The following is a 10931-nucleotide window of genomic DNA, read 5'->3' as shown; positions in this document are numbered from 1 at the left end:
TAAAATTGATTTTATTAATAAAAATACTAAAAATAGAATAAAAATTATTTTGGAACGTCTTCAGAAACCAACACCACAGCTTAAACATCAACATTGCCATGGTGCTGATTTTCAAAGATCAATACTATAGTATTATGAAAGTTTCAAATCCTTTTGAACAATATAGGAAAGGCTTTAAAATAGTAAGAAATAGTTTATTTGGACTCAAGTTCACCAAATACCCTTATAAGAGTTTGAATTGATCTGATTGGAGCTCTTTAGATCCATCAATGAAGGAGCTCTTTAAGTCAAAACTCATTGATGGACCTAGGCTACTTAGATTTTTAAAAACTTACAATGAGATAGAAGAGATGAGTGTGTAGAAGGGAGATATGGTCAGAAATTCTGATCTTAAGTCTCCTATACAAAGTTATAGGCACATGTTAATTAGCATAAAGTTTGAAACTTTTTAAACCTTCTGAGCAATGTTAGGAATTCTTTACAATGATAACACAGGGCACTCTTGGACTCTAAGACACTGCAGAAACCTATAGGAGTTAGAATGAACCCGATCAAATCTCTCTAAATCCATCAATGGGCAAGATGGGAATGTGGAGCATGTAGAAGGTAGATATGAAAAGAAATCTTGATTTTGAGTCTCCTACACCAAGTTATAGGTCCGTGTCAATTGGTATAAATCTAAAACTTTCTAAACTTTTTGAGTAATATTGGAAATCATTCATGATGATAACGGAGGGCACCCTTGGACTCCAGGGCACTGCAAAAATCTACTAGAGTTGGAATGAATCCGATTAGAGCTCTCTAAGTCCATTAATGAGTTTTGATTGAAATCCATTGATGGACCTAAAAAACTAGGATTTCTAAAATTTTATAATGAGATGGAAGAGGTGAGTATGTAGAAGGTATTTATGGTGTCTAATCTTGATCTTAATATATATAGGCAAAGTTATGATCGTATGCTAACTAACATAAACTGTGGTGCTGATTTTCGAAGACCAACACCATATTGGTGCAGGTCTTCTAAAATCAATACCATAGTATTGGTTCTGATCACACATTGTAGTGTTGGTTTCTGAAAATCAACACCACACTGGTGCTGATCTTCGAAAACCAACACCACTTTGGTGCTGGTCTTCGGAAATCAATACCACAGTATTTTAAAAATTATAAATTATTTTGAACACTATAGCAAGGGCCTTAAAATAGTAAAAGAGAGCTTATTTATACTCATGTTCACCTAATAAACCAACAAGAGTTGGAATGAGTCCGATCAGAACTCTCGAGATCCATAATGAATTTTGATCGAAACTTATTGATGGACCTAAATTATTTGAATTTTTAAAAAGTTGACATGTAATAGAAGAGGGTAGTGTAGTGAAGTTATGTATGATGTCATATCATAGTTCTGATATTCCTATGATAAGTTATTTATATGTGTTAATTGTCTTAAACTTTGAAACTTTAAAAACCTTCTGTTGTTAATGACTTCAAATTGATATCTTTGAATACATATAGACTTCAAGGAACTTTATAAAAGTATACCACTTGGAATGGATCCAATTGGAGCTCTCTAGGTTCATCAATGAGCTTTTATCAAAACACATTGATGGACCTAAGGGTTTTGGATTTTTGAAAATTTGCTATGAAATGAAATAAGGTAATACAATGAATGTATTTATGGTGTCTATGACTGATTCTAACATCCCTATAATAAGTTATGGATAAAATTTAATTAAGAAGATAATTTCTTTTGAACCTCTAAAAAGGCCTTAAATGATATTTTTTGAGGTCGAAACAAAGCTGATTATGGGGGTTCCACCCAATAACAAATATAGATATCTAAATGAGCTTAGATTTGGCGCGTAAAACATCCCATTCTGATACACAAAGTTATGGCCTCCAGAAATAAACATTTGACACATACACATAACTTATAGTAAGGATGTCAGAACCAGACATGGACATCATATGTACCACCTACACACTCACATCTTTTATTTCATGGCAAAATTTTAAAAATACAAATACATTAGGTCTATCAATGAGTTTTGATCAAAATATATTGATGAACCTAAAAAGCGCTGATCGGATCCATTCTAATCCTTGTAGGTTTCTATAGTGTTCAGGAGTTTAAGGGTGATATTCGTTATCATCGTAAAGGATTCTCAACATTACTCAAAAGGTTTAGAAAATTTCAGATTTTGTGTTAATTAACATGGACCTATAACTTTGTACAGGGGGCTCAAGATTAAGATTTCACACCATATCTACCTTCTACATACTTCACACTTCTATCTCATTGTAAAATTTTAGAAATCTAAGTTGTTTAAGTCCATTAATAGGTTTTGATCATAATCCATTGATGGACCTAGAGAGTTCTGATTGAATTCATTATAACTCCTATGAGTTTATTAGGTGAACCTAAGTCCAAATAAGTCTCTTATACTATTTTAAGACTTTCCCAACACTGAACAAAATAATTTGAAACATTCAGAATATTGTGGTATTGGTTTTTAAAAACCAACTCTATAGTTGGATTGGTATTCAAAAATCAGTATCACAGTGTGTGATCAGAACCAACATTGTGGTGTTGGTTTCTAAAGACTAACACCATAGTGGTGCTAGTCTTTGAAAATTAGTACCATAGTTTATGTTTTTTGGCATATGATCATAATTTTGTCTACGTGTATTAAGACTAGGATTGGACACCATATATATCTTCTACACACTAACATCGTCCATCTCATTACAAAATTTTAGAAATTCAAGTCATCTAGGTCCATCAATGAATTTTGATAAAAACTCATTGATGGACTTAGAGAGCTCTGATTAGACTTATTTCAACTCCTGTAGGTTTGTAGTGCCTTGAAGTCCAAGGGTGTCGTCCATTATCATCTTGAAGGATTTCCAACTCAAAAAGTTTAGAACCAAGATTTCTCACCATATTTACCTTCTACATGCTCCACACTTCTATCTCATTATAAAATTTCAGAAATCTATGTCATCTAGGTCCATTAATAGATTTTAGTTAAAACTTATCGATGGACCTAGAGAGTTTCGATCAAATTCATTCCACCTTCTATGAGTTTATTAGATGAACTTGAGTCCAAATAAGTTATCATTTACTGTTTTAAGGCTCTTTCCAATAGTGCTCAAAATGATTTGAAACTTTCAGAATACTTAAGTGCTGGTCTTCAGAAACCAATACCACAACGATGTTGATATTTAAGTTGTGATGTTGATTTCTGAAGACCACACCAAAGCAAATTTTATTTTATTTTTTGTTATTTTTATTAATAAAATCAATTTTATTAATTTTTTATTCTTTTATAATTAGATATTAAAAAATAGAAGATATATAAAAAATTTTTAAAATTTTTTTATTAATTTTCTTTTATATTATTAATTTTTATTAAAATTTTAAAATTAAAAATAAAAATAAAAATAAATAAATTTATAAGATTATTTATGATAATTAAAGTTTAAATTAAAATTTAATTTAATTTAAGAGGAAAGAGAAGATAGAAATGAGTTGCATGTAAAGGAGAGAGGAATGAGAAAATATTAAATTTTGTATGCAAATGAAAAGGGAAAGAGAAAGGAAAAGTTAGTAAGTGTCAGAGGAGTAAAATGAGAATCATGTGTGCCTCTTGAAAAAATGAAACTTCAGAGCACTTTTTGGGCATTCTCTGTTGGTACATGGAGCACCAGAATTGAACTTATATTTTGATATTTATAAAGGTCTAAAGTTAAGTATTGTTTGCGAATTATGAGATGATCTAAGCGTATAGGTAGCATAATAGGAAAGTCCTAATTGGAGGCTAGGCAAGAAAAGTTCTAGCTGAAGGCTAAGCAAGGTAAATCCTAACTGGAGGCTAGGCAAGAAAGTCTTAGTCGAAGAAGTCTTGGCAGATCAAGGACACTAGGTGGAGGGACTCGATGGGGTCTGGAGGACCAAAGATCGAGTCGGATCAGAAACTAAGGGTCAGGGGATTAAATGCTGAGCAAGAAGTCCGAACAGGTATAGAGGATCAAATATTTGATAGACAGGTAAAATCGACTGAGAGGAGTAGGTGAGGGCGTGTTCCCGTGGAAAAAAATAGTAGGTGTCGATCTGACCTAGGATTTTATTAGAAATTCAAAGTCAAGACCAAACAGTTGTAAAACTATCAAGACTTAATTTCTTGTATTTGGCTTGTATTCTTTTAACTCTGTGATATAGGGAAGTCATCTCCAAGAAAAATGGAAAATAAGTTTCTGAGCGCCCTTATTCGATCTAGGCGCCTAGATGGTCCGGCGGCCCTATTTTATCCGAGTGCCCAAATAAGAGAATTTTGAGTTGGTGAAGCAGATGAGGTGGCAAATGCGAATTGGCCGAGACACCACACCCTCCAGGCGCCAAGAAGAAATCCAGGGACTTGGAAATGGATAAGTCACGATCGGATACTAATCATATACCCTTTGCCAGTTTTTGCTGCGTCAGCAGTCTAGACACCCGAAGATGGACAAAATTACGATGATAGCAGAATTGGATCGTATCAGGATCGAATTAAATCAAATCGGGCCGGAGGGCACTCGGAAAGGGATTCGGGTGCCTAGAATGACTAATAAAAGAAGGTCTCGAACAACAACTTTGAAAAATAGTTTTCTACTACCTCCTACTTCCATTATACTCCAAAATTTTGATTCTACGCTGAAGTACTACTCCGACGACTTTGCTCAAATCATAAATCTTTTGTTGATAGCTTTTTACTCTCTTCATGTCTTTTTTGTGCTTTAATTTGCAAGAGACCAGTGAACTTGTTATCAGTTCTATTCTTTATAAAAGATGAAACCTCCTTCTTAAGAAGGAGGATACTAGTGAATTGCCCATCGAAAACGGTCAAACGTCATGGATTGTTATATGAGTGTTATAAACTTTCTCATGTGACTATTGGTATGAATAGTTCTTAGACTTGAGGTTACTACGATTTCCTACATAAGGAGTTGTGTACTTTGGTATCGTCAAACATCACCCGTAATAGGATGGACTATAAAGACGATCACTAGGTATGCAACGAATTATGCAGAGGGATGTGAGTGATGTAGGTGGAATCTATCCCTCCCATATGACAGGAGTGATATCTATGAGCCCCTTGATCGAGTAGGGCTACTAAATGCATGGTCATGCTCAAATGAGTCAATATAAGATATTGAGCTCATTTACTTGAGTGCTACTCGTGGATCAAGAAACACAAAGACTGATATCGAGGATGACATGGTCTATGCCTCATTGATCAATCTAGATATCGAGGATAGAAGGACATCAGCATACATTATAGTAGTCACAGAAATGTTAGGTCGGATCTCGACTTTTTCGTCACTTGGGTAGCAATGATGCATTACTAGATGTCGTTCATTGCTTATATGTCTAAAGCGATTTAGATACATTACCAACGTTATGAGAACTTATTAGGTTACACATAAAGGACATGATACTTTGGAGATTGATTGATTTTAGTTTGACTAAAATATGATCCAAATTGGATTAATTAAGTTAGCCTCAAGTGAATTGATGTTGGTGTTTTTATGGGATGGTTTTATTTATATAATTTAACTCCCTTATTTGTTGTCACTCGCACCCATCAAAATTAATAATTTATTTATTAACCAAACCCCTAACTATCGATTTAAGTAGTATAGAGAGGTTCGGGTCGTCTCTCTTGGACTCAATGACAGAAAGTTCTATTCTAGACTCATGGTGCATATTGGTTGACTTTATTCATTCCTAACTATCTACTACTTATTTATTCACAATTGAATCCATAATTAATAAAAGAATCCTAAATATACATCATTTACAAATCAAATCAAATTATACATCCTATCTACACATCATACATACAACACACACCATTACACAACTACAACATTATTCAAACAATACATAAAACAACATTACATAAATCCAAAATCCAACAATTTATTATATAAATGTCATTTATTAACACAAATTCAATATACAATATGAAATTCATTTATTCAATCTACAACACCATACAACCTACATAATGTCATTCATACAAATAATTTTTACATACAACATAAAACATACAACAATTTACAATTCATAATTCTTAATTTACAAGCTTATTCAAATCTATAACACAACTTCACATACTACATACAACACATACACATCATGCATCACTCAATCAATAAAATCATATACAATCATAGAACCGGTTTCACAACTACAAACTAACACAATTCCAAACACCACAAGTTCAACATTTAGCATGCTCTTTACAACGTTTACAACCAAACCTTCATGCTACAGATTTAATTCATTGTATTCCATGGCTCAAGTCAACAAAACAATTACAATTGTGATACACTCTCCTACCCAAACACTGACTTCATATCATTCAACCCAAATGGATCATGTGATACACTTAAATTCAATTCAATCCTAAGCATTTGATGCAACAACTTATTGGGTTAACCCATTGTTCTAATTCAACCATCAAACAAGACAACAACATGATTCAACACAATACAATATGCTAGCATTAACATCATACCTCAACAACCATTCAGAAACCATCAAGAACCGATCTCAATACCAAAACACAGAGAAGTGGATTTTTATTTATTCATGCCAACCAAACAACACAACCCAAGAAATTCAAAAGCTAGGTTAGAAATTAGGGTTAAAATTAGAGTTAAGGTTAAGAATACAACAGAGTTAGGGTTTAATGTTAACAATTAGGGTTAGAATTCAGTGCATATTTACAGTGTAAAGGGGGTTTTGATTCAAGGTTAACGAACAGAAAGAACCAGCAACAGATAATAGAGTTGAATTGAATCAAGCTAGGGTTAGGTTCCTTCCCTTTCAGTTCGGAATAGAGGACAGGGAAGAAGAGGTGACAGTGTGGATGTGGATGGATGGTTGGTTCCAATCGGCACAGAACATCAGCGTCGACACCACAATTGATCGAATTACACCAATATGGACGAAAGAGCGCCGCCGGAACTGGCCAATTTTGGCGAGCTCAAGTCGAGGAAGAAACAAGCTTCGGTTCTTCTCAGCATCGCCCTTTCTGCAAATCACAGACAAGTTAGAAAATCGAACAAAACCTTACCACGCGTTCTTGGTGGAGGAGACGGTCGAAGCACAGCCTGACGTCCCGTGCCGAGCTTCAGTGGATGCAGGTCAATGAAGGACCAACCAGAGCGAATCACCCACGGCCAGAACCCTCGCTGAAGGAAATACTGCCGGCCACCAAATCGCTGGAGCGAATCACTCACAGCGCTGACAAACAGGAGGGTTGAAGAGGGCTGCTCACCGGAGCGAATCACCCACGGTGGAGTCCCCTACGCTTGCATCGCTGCTCATCAATCATCGTGGACATCGGTCGCAACTCTGAGGCTGATCGGAGAGGGAGATGGAGGCGGTGGAGCGCAACGGATGGTGGGAGCTCGGGATCGCGATAGGGGAAGGGAGACGAAGAACAGTGTCGCGATTTCGGGAAGTCATAGTGTCGAGCCCCCCCCCTTTCGCATGTGAACCGGCGATGCTTATACCCTTGCTTGTGAACCGACACTCTGAACCGGTGTTGTGATGAACCGACCAAATTGCAATTGAACCGGGTCTTTTGGCTTGAATTTGATTGAAGTGGGCCGGCTAGTTTGTATTGAGTTTGGGCTGAATCCATTAATTAATTTGGCTAATTGAACCAAGGTGGAACCAATAGCTTGAACCATCATCTTAATCAATTGAAACCCAAGCTTGAACCAGGTGAATCGAACTCAAGTTGAACCAAAAACTTAAACCAACTGATTTTAAACCTGATCGAGCCAAATTAAATCTAATTTGAGCCCAACTCGAACCAAATTGATTTTTCTTGCAATTTAGCCCTCTAATTATCATTATCTTCGTTCTAATTCCTGTAAAAATCAGAGACCACAAAATTAATATCCATAATTACCTAAAAATCATGAAAAAATAGAATAAAGACCATAAATTCATTCAGATAAAGAATCAGCCCAACAAACCCTATTTATGTCATGAAATATAATCAAATCGGTTCAAAAATAATCCTAATTTACCCGGTTAAATAGCTAGTTATCATGAATCCAATTGGATTATGGGATTGAGTCTCATTTGAGTTAGACTCATTTAGGTTAGACTCAACCAAATTTGAATGAGATATTAATTCATTAAAATATTTAATGAATTAATAATAAAGGAAGACCAAGAGTTTTTTCTCTTCATTGGACGAGAGAAGATGAAAATCCAATATGAGAAACATGTGCTCTATTTGAGTTTTAATTGACATTAATGCGGGAAAGCTAAAGAGGCAAAAATCCTTCATATTCATGAGATGAATATAAAAATATTTTTCTTATATTTTTCAAGAAGAACAAGGCATTTTTGAGCTCTCTTCTCTCTCTTGGCCAAATACCTCTTTTCTTCCTCCTCCTTATTTTGGCCGAATCTCCTTGTGTGGCTAGCACCACAAAAGCGATTCTTCTCCGTAGCTTGAGATCGTGTTCATGTGAATACGCATAGAGGCACGGACGCTTGAACGTGCAAATGATCCGATGAACCGAGGACAAGCGGGAGAACCCGACTTGAATCAGAATTGAGTTTACTTTTAAATTGGACTTCCAAATATCATTATTTCCTAATCTAATTTCCTACAAAATAAAATAAAACCAATTAATATCCATAAAAATCATAAATTGATGAAAAATTATAATAAAGACCAAAAATTCATCCAGATAAAGAATCAGCCCAAATATCTAATTTATTAACAAGAAATATAATCAAACCGGTCCAAAATAACTCTAATTAAACAGGTAAAAATGTCCGTTATCAAATCTCCCACACTTATTCTTTCACGTCTCGTGAAAGTAAACTAATCTATATTATTTTCCACCCTCACAATATCAATCAAATCAAAAAATTACAACAATCAGTTAAATAAAAATGTCAAATTTTAGAAACTCAAGCAATCCAGAATTCAATTCTTACATGGATTAAGAAAATAGCAATTTCAATCCACCCAGAATAAACTGAGAATGATGACTAGAAAAAAACCTCACATGATAAAGAATGTATGGTCGCTCATCCTCATAATCGTGTAAAAAGTGGATCTCTCTCAAACTACTCATGGGTCATGCACTACCATAGATTTGCTTTTCTTCTAATCTCCACCACTATCATATGCATAAGATTGCATAATTCAAAAAGATTTATTGCAAAAGAATAATGAATAAAAGACTATGTATAATGGAAAGATAGCAATGTAAGGAGAAAAGAATGAAGAAAATAAACACAAGTGGGAGAAATGGAAAATATAATATGCTTCATAGATGAGTCAATGAAATAATGCCCAATAAATATAAAACTAAACCAGTATGGGGTGAGCTAGTAGTTAGAAAACAACTCCTATCCCTCTCTCACACTAAAGTATAATCTACCATAAAACTCAAGAGGAGGAATAAAAATTACAAAAACTTCACTACCAATTATCCCAAATAATATCACCAACTCAAACTTTATTTTTATTTATTTATTTTATTTTTTTAAATTTTTATTTATTTTTTTCAAAAAGAATTGAACTTTTTTTTCTTTTCTCTATTTTTTTTCTTTTCTCTTTTTTTTCAATGATTTTTTTTATTTATTTTGTTTATTTTCAACAGATAGAATTTTTTTACCTAATTTTTTTACAATGAAAATAAAAATACCTATCTACAAAGAATACAACAAAATAAAAAAATGGAATACAATAAAACAAAAATAAAAACTTATCTACAACAAATTGCTAGTTTATCAATAGTGAACTCCTAATCACAACCCCACACTTAAACTTTTGTCTGTCCCGGGCAAAATCTCATCTCAGCATTCAAGGTTCCCAAATCTAAGAAAAAGAGTGAAAGAGATGATAAGGAAAAGATGATGAATGGTAGATGGATTATTCGATAACCTATACTAATAGAAAGGAATGAATGAATAAAAGAATAAAGGAATAACCGTCATGATATTATGCAACCTCATGATAATGTGGTCTCGACAGAATTGGAGCAAGTTCTACAGTAACATTTACCATAAGTGCCACACAACAAATAAAGAAATCAGGCTCAGTCTTCACTAGGTAAAAACAAGTCATCATTCTCAACTATTCAAGGTAGAATCCATCACTAAGTTGTATCCTCACGTAATCCAAGAACTCTTTCATGTCTGTGAACCTCTAAAACTGACAAACTTAGATAACTAAGTTATCACAATTCCTAAGATGATTAAGTCATGCAGGGGGAAAATTTATTGTGAAAGAATGATAAATGAATAAATGTACACATCCTAAACTAAATTATTAAATAAATACACATCCTAAGCTAAGAAAGAATAAATAACAACTATATACATGCTAAACTAACCAAGCAAAGTAATATGTACAAAGAAATAAAACAAACAATAAAAAATATCTATACACATCCTACTAAACAAAAAATAAAACTAAAACTATACACAACCTAACAAAGAAAGAATTATAAACAAGTATACACATCCTAAACTAACCAAGCAATGTAATATCTACAAACAAATATAAACTAAAAAATCATGAATAATATGTACACATCCTACCTAACAGAAAAGAAACAAAAGAAAATAAAACAGTATACATAACAACAAGATGAGATAGATTACTCCCCTTTCACTGGGAAGATGGATTGTTGCAAGAGGAGTCCCTTGATTCCTGATCGCCCTGGGTTCTCAACTCTGCAACTGTATCCAGTCAGCATCGATGAAAGTGATCCTAGGGATATTGCTTCCAGTGCAATTCCCTACACTTTCATGTACCTCTCCAATATAGAAAAGCCACGAACAAGCTTTAGTGTCATTGAAACCAACATCCTCAAAGTAATTAGAACAAAAGAATTAA

The sequence above is a fragment of the Curcuma longa genome, chromosome 20 (assembly GCF_044706935.1).
Source record: "Curcuma longa cultivar G26 ecotype Majalengka, Jawa Barat chromosome 20, ITB_CL_G26_1.1, whole genome shotgun sequence".
NCBI classification, from domain to species: domain Eukaryota; kingdom Viridiplantae; phylum Streptophyta; class Magnoliopsida; order Zingiberales; family Zingiberaceae; genus Curcuma; species Curcuma longa.
Note: the sequence above shows the minus strand (reverse complement) of the source record.